Consider the following 13,654-nt stretch of genomic DNA (forward strand, 5'->3'; position numbering starts at 1 on the left):
TTAACAACATTTTAGAAGGTGGGATAGTCCCATTTAACCCTATTCCTGGCGGGGGGGGGGGGCCTCAGGAGCCCCCCCCCCCCTGAGGTTTTTTGGTTATTTCTCCCAAACGCGTTGAGCTAGGAAGCTCAAATTTTCTGACTTTTCCTTAAAGGCTTCTACGCAACATGTCTGACAATTTTGAGTTGATCTGACCTCAGGTCAGGTCACCAGAGGCGGTTTGGTGACCCTACCTCAGAAACGTTTGCAATCACGCCAGAGCTAGAGTTTTTGACCGATCAATTTCTTCTCTTCAGGCTTTAGTTAGGGTACCAGTATGTACAATTTGTTTATCTCGGAATTTTGATATCGGTGACCTAAGGTCAGGTCAGTTTCGCGACCTCCCCATCATAAGTCAATGGGGGAAAAATCAACTCCCTGTTTTTACCACTAAAACGGGTCGGAATGGCCCCATATACCATGCATGACTTCATATACGATCAACCTTCACTACCTTGAGGTCTGTTTTGCTGTTGGGCAGCTGTGAGGTCATGTGACGTCATCAAAGGTCACCAAAGGTTTTTGGCCAATAACTCCGTACAGGAACAAGATACAGACGCGTGGATGGTCTCATTGTGTTCAGCTCGTCAAGACGCATCGAATGATATGCATGATGACCTCGAGGTCACGTGACCTGAGGTCAACCTTTGACCTTGACCTTTCGAGGTCAACATATATATATATATATATATATATATATATATATATATATATATATATATATATATATATATATATATATATATATATATATATATATATATATATATATATATATATATATATATATATATATATATATATATATATATATATATATATATATATATATATATATATATATATATATCATTCGATGCGGATTGACGAGAGGATCACGATGATGCCCTTAGTTTGTTCCTATCTTGACAAATTCGAAAGTTATTCGAGAAAAACTCTCAATATCTAGCGCCGCCATTTTGACTTTTTCGACCCCTGTGACGTCATCTTTGACCTGACCTGAAAATGACCTTAGTAAAAATTGTAGATCTTGACCGTGCGTATCCGATGCCGTTTACCGTTTGTCGCTGCGATGTGTAGTTTTTGAGATCTGAAGGGGGGCCGAATCGGCCCACCCCCCCCCCCCGCCAGTTTCTTGTCCCGGCGGAGCCCGCCAGGAATAGGGTTAAGCCTGTTTTGCATGCGCGGGCAGATGTCGGGCTGAGCTACTGCTATCCGCACGTGGGCATAGCTGCGGCATGCCCCAGCTCAGCCCTAGTAAAAAATACATTGGTTTTGATCAAAGTGGGCAAACCCAAGCTAAGCCCAAGCTGCCCGACGTTTGCCACAGTTCAGCCCAAGTGAATTGCTGGCTGGGAGCACCCCCAGGTCACGAAGTTGGTCAAAAGAGGTCATGTCGCATATCATTCGATTCGGCAGGCCTTCCTGAGTCCATTGGTGGCTTTCCCGACTCGCTAGCTCAATTTGATCAAGAGTTATTGACGAAAAACTAATATGACCTTGATGACGTCATAAATGACGTCACGCAAGGTCAACATTGCAAAAGTGACGCATCTAACCTTGCAAGGAGTGCACCAAATCACGATTCTGTGTGCTTGAGATAGTTAGAGATCGTTCCCGGCGCCAGAATAGCAGTTTTCATTTTTCCCCATTGACTTATAATGGTGAGGTCACGAAAATGACCTGACCTCATATGACCTCTAGGAAAAATCCGAGATATACAAGTTGTGGGACTCATAATGGATACTAGATCCTGCATGTTTCATTTCCCTGTGACATCTCCTCTGGCAGTGAGGGCGTTGCGAAGTTGCGACATCTGAAGACCGTGCAGAGGTTCACTTATGACGTCATAGGTCAGTGACCTGACCTGACCCAAAAATGCGGTTGGTGTCAAAAGATCGGGCTTGGATCAAAGGTCAGGTATGCCAAGTTTCAGCTCTCTATCGCCAGCGTGTTCGGAGCTATCGCGAAAAAACCCTATGGGGGGGCGGCACCCGCCCCCCCCCCCCCTCGGCCGGCGAGGGTTAAAGGAACTATCCCACCTTCTAAAATGTTGTTAAAACCAGTTAAATTGTGCCCGACTTTATAGATTGGATGACCAGGAACACGGTTCTGGCATTTAGCATATGCCGAAGTATGCCTTTAGCATTAGCGCGAGCGTGCGGTAAAAGGTTTTTGGATTAAACCGCATAATGTTGAAGGCAATTGGACAAAGGTTTCGGCCCATGGGCAAAACATTTTATCAGCGAACTTTTGAAGCATTTCCTGAGACGGAGGAAGGCGCTGGAAAAGAGCTTAACTGATAGAAATCTAACGTGAACTTTTACGTGTTGCATTTGGTCGCTTTGAACTATTGAACAGATTGTAAATGTTGGTTTTCAATAAGATAATATTTTAAATCCTAATGTAGGTACAGACATATTAATTAATCACCTACATTTATGGCGTCAATTTCATGCCTTTTACAACTGCAATGAATTGACAAAAAACGCATTTTACATTGATCAGTAAAAACTTTATTCATACTGGCATGGGTAAAAAACCAAGCGCTCACTTCACAGGATGGTATACCTTCCACTCTTCTCTAATATTGAAAACGAACGTTACTCTGGCTTCTCATATGACATAGATTGAAGTAGATGACACATTGACACAAGGATGGAACACAGTGATCTTGAGTCGGCTTGGTTTATTTTCTTGGTCAGGGAATATGTACATTTTTAGTTCTTGATATTCGGTCTTGGTTTTTCCACTTCCTTCAAGCATGTAAAGTTGTTAAAGAAGCTTAAATATGGAAATTAAACGGCATATGCTAAAATAAATATCACACTTGGGCCGGAATGTTTCATTCAGGACCTCGGGCAAGGACCTCGGGCTTTGTTGAATTTTCCGCCCTCGACCTTCGGTCTCGTGCGGAAAACTCAACAAATCCCTCGGTCCTGAATGAAACATTTTACCGGCCCCGTGTGATATTATATATTATTTTTCATTAAACATCTTAGGCTTCCCATATTCCAAACACAAACTTTCAAATATGTGACGTCACAGCCCAAAATTACCTCCTTCCCCAGGCCACATTACTGTCATAAAGCTGATTCTTTTTACTCTGGTAGGCACCACAACAAAGTTCAGACCAAGTTTTAAGCGCTTTCCAAATTCTGGTTTAGGTGGACTTTTCAAGATTTTTTTCTGATTTACTGTGGACATTCTGTTTTGGTGGACCCAAAAAGTCCACGTAAAAATAAACGCACAGAACACCTTTTAGCTGGACGTAAACGTATCCGAAAGAACAAGTCTGTTTCGGTGGACTCAAAAATTGTCCACCTTAGGCGCCATCTATCTCTAAACTAAAAAATTTGATGGTTCGTAGTTCCAATATCTGCCACAGACGGCGCCACCATCGGCTGGCTCTGTGTTGAAGCTCGGAAACGCACGCCTTGATCAGCGCGGGCTAGCGCGGGCATGCAGCAAAAACGTAACATGATATGATTTATAGTGTGGTCTGTGGAATGTGAAGCGATCAAAATAGACGTTTGTTTTATTTTTAAAAAAGTGTAAAAATAAATTAATTATATTATGTATCTTAGAAACCCGTGAATTAGAGTATGATGAAGTTTTGTGTAGTTGCAACAACACTGTTTTTTGTTGCGGTGTTATCGGCGCGGCACGGCTCACCACGTGGCGGTGTCAGTGTTGGGATTTGGAAGAGATAAAGCTTTGGGTGGTACTAATTTGTGTTTTTTTTTGTGCTGGGAGCTTTTTGAAGTCTGTGAGGTAAGTGGAAATTATTTGTAGACATCTATTTGTTGGATACTGGTATTGCAGAGTACCGATTTGCCATGCGATTGTTTGGGCCGGACTTGCAGGCGTCACACTTCAACTTCTTTTTGCAACCAAGGAGCGGGGCCGGATGGTCACTATACCCAGAGATGCTTTCTAATCAAACCAAACCAAAATAGACCTAACCAAACCTAACCAAACCTGACCTAACCAGTACAACCTACAACCTAAAACCTACAACCTAAAACCTACAACCTAAAACCTACAACCTAAAACCTAAAACCTACCACCTAAAACCTACAACCTACAACCTAACCTACAGCACCTCTCCTTGGTTGCTAAAAGAAGTGTTACGCCTGCTTTACGACTACCCTTGAAATGTGGCTAGCCGCTACTTGCTATTTCTTTACAAGATCTCAGGCCTCGGGGTCAATTAATGATGTAGGTACTCTGGCTCCGGATCAATTCAACAAAATGCAGGGCTGCCCTACATTGTGCACTAACCTGTTTGAAGTATGTACTTGTGTTCAGGATCCCAATCTGAATCCAGTTTAGGGGAAAACACCATGTTTATAAGTGTAGGTTTTGGGCAGTGGCGCCGGGCGCGGGAACCGGGGGCTAGCGGGGGCTGAGCCCTTCTAACTTTACCCCTAATTTGGGGAGGACAAGCTGCCCTAATAGTTCCTGGTCTCATGAAAAGTTGTGGGGCACTGCTCCCACGGCCCCAGAGTTGTGGGGGCAAGCTTCCCTCACTGCCCCCTCCCCCGGTTCCTGTGCCTCTGTATGAATCTATGAAATTATGTTGGTAGATTTCCGATTTTGATTCCTCCAGCTGTGAGGAGGGGGGGGGGCTCAAATACATAATGAGCCCCCCAGCCGAAAAGTTGGAGGGGCTCAGCCCCCGCTAGCCCCCCCGGTTCCCGCGCCTAACTAGGTCATTCAAAGACATTTTATGGTCATGACCTCTTAGTGTATTGTCAATAGGCCAAAGCTTGAAGAGTCTCTCAATCCCAAATGGTTTTCAGCTCAGTTTTAGCATTTTGTTATCTTATGGGTCACCTTTAATGAAATTAAGACCCACTTTGGCCTTATGACCTTAACTTATGGGTGGGTCCCCCAATGACCTACCGTTATGTCCATTTTGTATATCTCAGAATTTGTATATCTATGACCTGAGGTAAGGTCAGGTCAGATTCATTATCTTTACATTACAAGCCTATGGATAAATTTGAAATGCGCACCGCTTTGTGGAAACGAGTCAAAACCACTCAAGTCTTTCAGGATTTTGACATATTGAATCATCTATGACGATCCAGGTATCATTTACTGACAGAGACAGGAAAAGGTCATCTGAGTTCGTGCGAGGTCATCAATAGTTGCTTGTCAATAAACCATGATAAATTGGCGCTAAAGACATGTAAGTGGCACCAAACTGCTTGCCTTGCCAAGTCACGCGTCGTTTGCTATACAACGTGACGTATCAACCCCGCCCCTATTGGGTCATGACCTCTCCCCCACCAGAGGTCAAGTTTTAAATTGGCCTTAATGAAGGTCATCAAGTATTTGTTTCGAATCGCCTCGACAAGAGAAGCACAATGGTGTCAATTTTATGTCTTTATTCAAAAGTTTTATCTACTATACTTAGGTTACTATTTCAGTAACATTTTATTTTTATGACCTCTGGTGACCTCAATATTGACCTGACGCATTTTTATTTAAAAGTTGTAGCTCTTTGACCGACCTATCAAACGCCGTTTGCTGCGTCGATGCGTGGTTTTCGAGAAATAACGGGGGGCTGATAAGCCTGCCCTGCCTGCCCGGAATCTTACCTTTCAGAGCCCGCCCGGAATATGGTTTAAGGGTGTATACTGTATACAGCGGTGTCCTTTGCCCAGTTTTTTTTATTTTTTAAGTTGCCCAACATGCCGTACTCAACCATACAACTGACCTTTTAGCATCATTTGTGTATAACACTGCAAATTGCACACATCTCAGCCATTTAAATGTAGCGATTGAAGGCATAATGCCAGTTGCCTCATAAAATATAATGGTACCTATATACCTAAGTGTGTTGTTGAGAAGGTCAACAATGTAAGGTTTTCAAGTGAGGAGTAAAGGCCAGCTCTAGAGTGCATTGTACTAGGAACCGTTAATACCTTGTTTGAAAGTCTATTTTTCTTGACCTTTTAATTCAATTCGTTGTTGGAAAATTGCAGTGGCAACAAAAATTATGAGTCACCTGCTGCATGCCCGTTGGCCATACAGATTGTCTTCTTTCTGCCTTAGTTACTAAAAGCGGCTAAAGAAAGATAAATGCTTACAGAAAAATCTCACCATACAGGCTTTCTTTCCAGGTGACTTGTTAGCTATCTTACATGCAGGCTTTCTTTTCAGGTAGCTTGGATGTTCAGGCCACTTTGATAGTCCAAGATGCTGTCTGGTACTAATGTACGCAAGGTAAGATGTGGGGTCATCCAATCTGTTTTATGTGTCTGCATTTAACAATCTCCATATCCAAATAAATAAAGTAATATTTATTTCGAAAGAACCATTCTGTATTGAGTTACTTCTGCCGTGCCTGTGAATCGTGAGAGGCAGTTTCACTGCCTCAAAAGTTAGAAATATGTCCTTAAATTAAAGTGGGAATGGGGAAGTAGGGTTAACCATCATTCTCCTTCGTTGCGCGTATAAAAGACCCATTGTTCTTTGAGCTGTTAATTATTTCCCTTCCCTTTCGAGACGTATGTGAAGGACAGAAAATTGATTTTTAAATTCAAGGTGATGCGAGTAGATCATCACAGGGTAACCAACACTAACAAACTAACTAACACAGGATAGTAAAACTAACTTTTGTTGAGAGGAACGGCCGAAAACGTAGGCAAAGTTTGGCGGCGCTACGCACGGTAATTTTCCGCTCAGCTCAGAAAAAATACGGGTTGGCCGTCCAGACTGGTCCAGACGCCCCTTCCCGGCTCGGCGCGGATTAGTGGGAGTGAATGAGTGAGTGAGTGAGTGAGTGAGTTACATTAACCCGCGCCCGGCTGGGGGTCCTGGATTTCCACGCCCTGCTGGGGGGGGGGGGGTGTTTGAACACCCCTCCCCTTCTAACTCGGCTCCTGGGCCACGTAGCGATACGCGGAAGGCGGCGTTCGAAAGAGCGCCAAAAATAATGACGAAATCACTACGGTCAATTTTTTGGTCAAATCAAAGGTCAGGTCACCAGAGGTCATTGAAGGCAAAATTTCGCCGATTTCCAGGTCGAATGTCGACAATTTCCATGAAGCCAACGCATAACTCGGGAACCAATAGAGGTAAAGCGCCGCGGAAAAGCGCATTCGATAGCCCTATTAACGCCCTTTCTGAATAATTCTCTCAGATTTGACCTAACGTCAACGGTTTTGCATGCAGGGGGCAAAAACTGCAAAATAGCCGATTTTTTCGGAAACAGTTTTTCTGCAATGATTTTTTACCCAAGCCTTGTACGAGCTTACTTTTACCGACATCGTGTTCCTCTCGTCAAGACGCATCGAATGAACTATAACTTGACCTTGAAAGGTCAACTTGAAAATTTGACATCAGGTCAAGGTCATGACCTGACCGGAAAGTGTCATGTTGCATATCAGTTGATCCGTATCGTCGAGCTGAACACATCTAAGGCGTTTTTATCGCTCTAGCATGCCTCTATCAAAAGTAATTTGCGAAAAACTGTTGATGCCATTCGTGACCTAAGATGACCTCAGGGCATAAACAGGGGTCATGGACACCATTTTCATGTTCAGTGTGTATAAATTACTTGTAATTCAGTGTTTGGGAGTGTTTATAATGTCTTTCGTCCAAAAGAGGCGCATTTCAATTTTCTCCCATTGACTTATAATGGGGAGGTCGCAAAATTGACCTGACCTTAGGTCATCGATATCAAAATTCTGAAATATGCATTTTGTACATGCTATTGCTCTTAGCAATCTCTGAAAGTTTCAAAGCGATCGGTCACTCGGTGTAGCTATGACAGACATTGAAACTATGAGGTGAGGTCACTTCAAGTGACCTGGTGACCTGACCTTGAATGACCTTGGTCTGAAATTTTCACAACATGTGTAGAATTGATGTGTGATAAGGCGTACAAAAAACGAGCGCCGTTTTTGAGATATTTGCGAAAAAAACCATAAGGGGGGTGTTCAAACACCCCCCCCCCCCAGCAGGGCGCAGGTTAAGGGGGCGCATGTAAATGAATTAATCATTCCTTTCTACCCGAATTATGAATGATGAATTGCGTGTTACCATGATAACCCTTCTATTTTTTTTTTAAATCATGGTGTGTCAATTGAAGTGAGGTAATATTTCTTTTTTTTTAGAAGCGACCAGCAGCTGTTACTTCTGGACGAAGGAGGAAAGTGGCGAAAACTGTTCAGGTAAGTGTTCGTTCAGTATCCATATGCGAAAGACATTATTCATATTTCGTAAGCACCACAATTGTTTCTCATTTTGTTAATGCTTAGCTAGCAGACAATTTCATGAAGGTTTACTGTGGGTCAAACCTGGTTTGCTGATACAACTTTTACTGAGGGCATTATTAAAGGGATAAGTCCCGCGGAAGCAGCCAGGTAGCGCCTACACAATATGCAATGGCGCCTCACTTGCACCTACTTGTGTGTCTGGTCGGGACTATCTCTTGTGGTATTAATTTAAAGAGACGCTAAAATTGTATTGAACGTAATGTTTAATTTCTCCTGCGTACTTGCTCTTAATCGGTTATAATCTAAGCAATTAGTAATGAGCCAAGTTACAGATAAAACGGCCAAGTTATGATTGATGGCCAAATGTTGCCTTGAGCAAAATAAGGCAAAATGTTTCATCAACAATTACGATTTAATTTCGGATTTTGAAAGATTAGTTTTTAACTTCTCTTTTATATAGCTGATATCGATAAGACGACGCGCCACTATTACCTATCATCAGCCTCTTTTTGCAGGCTGAACACTAAAGCTAACAGTGCATTAGGAACACGTGGAGGGGGGGGGGCGAACTTACCAATTAGTTAAGCTAAATTGAAGAAAAGGTAATTGACGGAATCGATTTTTTCAGGATCTCTATTTTGTGGAAAGAATATTAGCCCACCAGTGGAAAGACGGCAACATGATGTACCTCATCAAGTGGCAAGGTTTCAGGTAAGCGTTGGAGAGTGGGGATAACTGGGACGCGGGAGAAGTGGGACACCTTCAATATCTTAGTGACCGATTGGACAAACAATTTTGTTTTTGCATATTTTCTCATGAATTCCGTTGGTGTGCAGACTTCATCGTATCATGTACTTGTATCTATTCCCGGGAATGCGGTGGGACCGCTGGCTCTTGAGATAAAGGGACCAGGCCTTCTGGTTCTTTCCATGGTTGTTCAAAGTGGGCGTTTGGTTGCGTCATCCTGCTGGAATGTCCTGGTGGTTATCGCAGTAATAGCATGGTCTTTCTTGGCCCCTGTTTCAACATATGCAGTATATTGTGTCGATGCGGGTAGCCTCGACACTTTGTGTGCACTAGGGTTAAAAAGAAAACGATTCATTGATCGGTCTGATGGCTAGGGTCATTCATTCCTTGGTTTGGGAATCACCGAATAGGCCTCTGAACCCGTTGGAAACGTCATTGTGAAAAGGACATTGATATGCTTTTACGTTAAATCAGTTATTTTTATTGATTAGGTTCCTTTTAAAACTACAGAAACTGCATTCTGCCTAACCAGTAGTGAATAAAAGACATTCTTTAGCATGTTAACTGGTCGAAATTTATGGGTTTAGAATTGAAATAATTCACTCACATTATTTTATTTCACGCACACACTCGCGACATAATTCAACTACCTAAGGGCGACGCCTTGTTTGGGTGTCGCGGGCCGAAGGTTGTGTTTTGCATTTGTGCTAGGGGTCTTGCCATGGAGGATTCCATTGAAAACCTGAGGATGACGGAATCTTTCCCCACTCGCAGGGAATGGGGCTAAAGATCCCGAGATACCGGTGACATGGAACATTTACGGTGCGACGCCGCGAGAAAGAAGCCATCTAGCTTCCAAAGATAATCCACTTCTACTTGATTGTTTTTTTTTGTTTTTTTGTTAAGCTGGCCTTCTGACATCCTTTCCTTTTCCAAAGGATGCCTACGTGGGAGCCAGCGCAGAACCTGAATCCTGTGATCCTTCAAAAGTACCACGGTAAGAGCCATACATTATGCATTCCAGTTAGCTAAACAAATCTACGGCTTGTGTTTTTTATTGGGTTTAGGTGCATGCAATTGTGACTTAAAAGAGCGTTTAATTTTTCAGTCGTTGCTTGTTTTGTTGTGCTTTATCCCATGTTTGGTTTTTGATGGACTCCATCCTTTATAAGAGCTTTCTACATCAATTTATGATGCGATTTTGTTTTCTTGAACGCTGCGAAAGTCAGTGGGTGGTTTCCCCAGGGCGTGTGACTGGTCTGCCCATTGCGTGTCATATGAGCCAAATGATGTGGCAGTCGGGTGCCCCTAAAACCAAAATCATTAATTGCCGTGTGTGTACTGTGTACCTATATTTGTGCCTTGTGATTGTGTATGTACAAGGGGGGTGTTTGAACACCCCTCCCCCCTGTGGTTTTTTCGCGAATATCGCCGCCGTTTTTGGCACACCTTATCATACATCAATTCTACACATGTAAAAATTTCAGACCAAGGTCGTTCAAGGTCAGGTCACCAAATCACTTGAAGTGACCTCACCTCATAAAAAGTTTCAATGTCTGCCACAGCTACACCGAGTGACCCATCGCTTTGAAACTTTCAGCGATTCCTAAGATCAGTAGTATGTATAAATGTATATCTCGGAATTTTGATATCGGTGACCTAAGGTCAGGTCAATTTTGCGACCTCCCCATCATAAGTCAATGGGAGAAAATTGAAAGGCGCCTCTTTTGGACGAAAGCCATTATAAACACTACCGAACACTGAATTACAAGGAACTTAGACACACTGAGCATTAAAATGGTATCCATGACCCCTGTTTATGCCCTTGAGGTCATCTCAGGTCACGAATGGTATCTAACAGTTTTTCGCGAATAACTTTTGATAGAAGCATGATAGGGCGATGAAAACGCCTTAGATGTGTTCAGCTCGACGATACGGATCGACTGATATGCAACATGACCCTTTCCGGTCAGGTCATGACCTTGACCTGAGGTCAAATTTTCAAGTTGACCTTCCAAGGTCAAATTATGGTTCATTCGATGCGCTTGACGAGAGGAACACGATGCCGGTAAAAGTAAGCTAGTGCAAAGCTTGGGTCAAAAGTTATTACAGAAAAAACTGTTTCCGAAAAAAAAATAGCTATTTTGGCAGTTTTTTGCCCCCTGCAGGCAAAACCGTTGACGCTAGGTCAATCTGTGAGAATTACTCAGAAATGGCGCTAATGGGCTATCGAATGCGCTTTTCCGCGCGCGCTCTATTGCTTCCCGAGTTATGCTTTGGCATTTGGAAATTGTCGACATTCGACCTGAAAATCGGCGAAATTTGACTTCAATGACCTCTGGTGACCTGACCTTTGACCTGACCTTTGACCTGACCAAAAAGTGACTGAAGTGATTTTCTCATTATTTTTGGCGCGCTTTCGAACGCCGCCTTCCGCGTATCACTACGTGGTCCAGGAGCCGAGTTAGAATGGGGGTGTTCAACCCCCCCCCCAGCGGCGTAGAAATCCAGGATCCCCAGCGGGGCGCTGGTTAAAGGAGCTAGGCGCGGATACAGGATTTTCCTTAGGAAGGACACGATTTTCCAAGGGGGGCTTGACCTTCAGGGGAGGGCTTGACCTCCGAGGTCCGGGGGGCTTGACCTCCATAGGTTGGGGGGGGGGGGGCTTGACCTCCAGGTTAGGGCAGTGGACGGAATTCAGGGACGTGATCGACATCTGTTTTGTCTATGGCCAGGGCGTCCAGGGGACCTGTCACCTGTGCTCGTGCCAGGGACCCGTTTTTCCATTGGGACCAAACAGTGAGGGACCACGTGAAGGGGGTCCTTGATATACCAAGGACCCTGTATTTCTAGGAGTTAGTAGTGCTCAGAGGACCTGCAGGCGAGGTTAGGGGTCCCGGATGACCGGGCGCCTGGCTTCTGGCCATGTGCTGCTAGAGGCCTGGGCTGAAGGGGTCCTAGCTACATGGGGCCCACCCTTCTGGTTACCCGAACTGGGTCCTTTCGGGGAGCCGGCCAATCAGGGACCCGTGCCGTTGATGCCCAAGTACCAGAGACCCACCCGTCTTCGGGGAGGGGCTTTGACCTTCAAAGGCCATGTTGGCGGGGAACTAGGCCTGCAGTGGCTCGTTTCTTCCAGGGACCCGGGCAGCCAGATGGTCTACATATGTTATTACAACCTGTTTGCATTTGCCTTGACAGATCTGGATAACTATACAGTATCAGTTCGGTAAAAGTCATTCATCGTGACTATACCTCCATAACCATTGTCGCCTCCTATATGCATAATGGTTAACAGTTAAATCGTCAAATGTAAAGGTATGTAAAGGAATCGACCTGTGCTGCTGGGGCCCGTCTCGAAGGCCTGTGCTGCCGGCGTTGTCGGGAGCCCTGTGCCAGGTGCCGATAGGCGAGAGCCAGTGCCAAGCGCTTCTGGGTACCGGGCCTTTCGGGGCTCGGCGGTCTGTGATACCCGGGGCACGGACTGTAAGGATCCGAGCTGCCGGGGATCAAAACCAGAGGGGGACCACCATCAATTCGTAGGGCCAGCCGGTCAGGATCAGGGGCCCGCGTCCTGCTAGTGCCGTCCTGTTAGGGTCCCGGTGCCAGCAGATTTGCATGAGCCATCACCCCTACCCTTTTGGATGTTAAAGCGGGCGTAGCCGGAATGGCAGCTACTACCTACTGCATCCTAGTGACGTCACTGGGACATTCCAGCTTTAACCCCGCCCTGGTGGGGTCTGTTTAATAACGCGACCTGTTGGGGGGGGGGGAACTATCCCCCCTCGTATCTCCGAAACTACTGGACGGATCCGCAAACTCAACGGCGTTCGAAAGGCCTCAAATTTGTCTACGGAAATCAAATTTCATTGACCTCGGGGTCACCGATGACGTCCCAGGTCAGGTCAAAGATGAAATTTTACACCGTTCACGGGTCTTCTAGGGAATGCGCTATAACACCAAGAAACGCATTTTGGTCGAAATCAGCGATAGGGCGTCAGTTGCCTAGTAGATATGTTACTATAGAGGTCACTGACATACAGTCAGGTCATCAAGGGTCACAGTCAGGTCACATGAACCCAACTTTACTAAGGTTTGTGATGCATGTTTTTGGCCAATTTTTCATTTCCAACTCATGGTGTTGGTTATAGACTATCAGGTACGGCTTAGGTCACTTTCTGGTGAAGGTCAGGTCAAGGTCAGGCCAAAAAGGTCAAATTTAAGTTGATAGTTTTGCATAAAATGGGTATTGATTCGATGCAGCTCGTCCGGGGGAGTCTAATGGTGGTCTTTGTTTTGCGCTACGGGGTCTAGAATTGCTAAAAATTGAGTTTGAAAATTTGACATCATCAATTTTGAACAGTTTTTTTCGCTATAACTTCGCCAAAAAAAGAGGTATCAATCTCAATTTGGTATGGATAGAAGCGGTAAGGACTACCACATATTCCGGTTTTGCGAAATTCAAAAAAACGTTTTGGATTTTTTCGACTATTAAATCCAAAAAAATCTATTTTTTGATTTTGGATCAAAATCCAAGAATTTTAAAAATCCGAGATAGCAGTTTGTAGCCCTTCAATTCTACAGCTTTTATGTCATTTATGTTTATTTATGTTTTTTATGCTTTTTTATGTTTA

The 13,654-nt window shown here is 44.3% G+C and overlaps 1 long non-coding RNA gene across 3 annotated transcripts; it reads left to right on the plus strand.

Annotated features, from left to right (window-relative positions):
• Positions 1 to 3,207: 3,207 nt before the first annotated feature.
• Positions 3,208 to 10,355, plus strand: LOC122369264. 3 transcript variants are annotated; one of them, XR_006254386.1, is made up of 6 exons: positions 3,497 to 3,514; positions 3,627 to 3,813; positions 6,214 to 6,276; positions 8,172 to 8,228; positions 8,902 to 8,984; positions 9,959 to 10,355. It is a non-coding gene; the product is annotated as an uncharacterized LOC122369264 (long non-coding RNA). The 3 variants fall into 3 exon arrangements; XR_006254385.1 differs by lacking the exon at positions 9,959 to 10,355 and adding an exon at positions 9,795 to 9,897 and having other exon boundaries at positions 3,208 to 3,813; XR_006254384.1 differs by having other exon boundaries at positions 3,209 to 3,813; positions 9,959 to 10,347.
• Positions 10,356 to 13,654: the final 3,299 nt, after the last annotated feature.

The sequence above is a fragment of the Amphibalanus amphitrite genome, unplaced genomic scaffold (genome assembly GCF_019059575.1).
Source record: "Amphibalanus amphitrite isolate SeventyFive unplaced genomic scaffold, NRLGWU_Aamphi_draft 001021F_arrow, whole genome shotgun sequence".
NCBI lineage: Eukaryota > Metazoa > Arthropoda > Thecostraca > Balanomorpha > Balanidae > Amphibalanus > Amphibalanus amphitrite.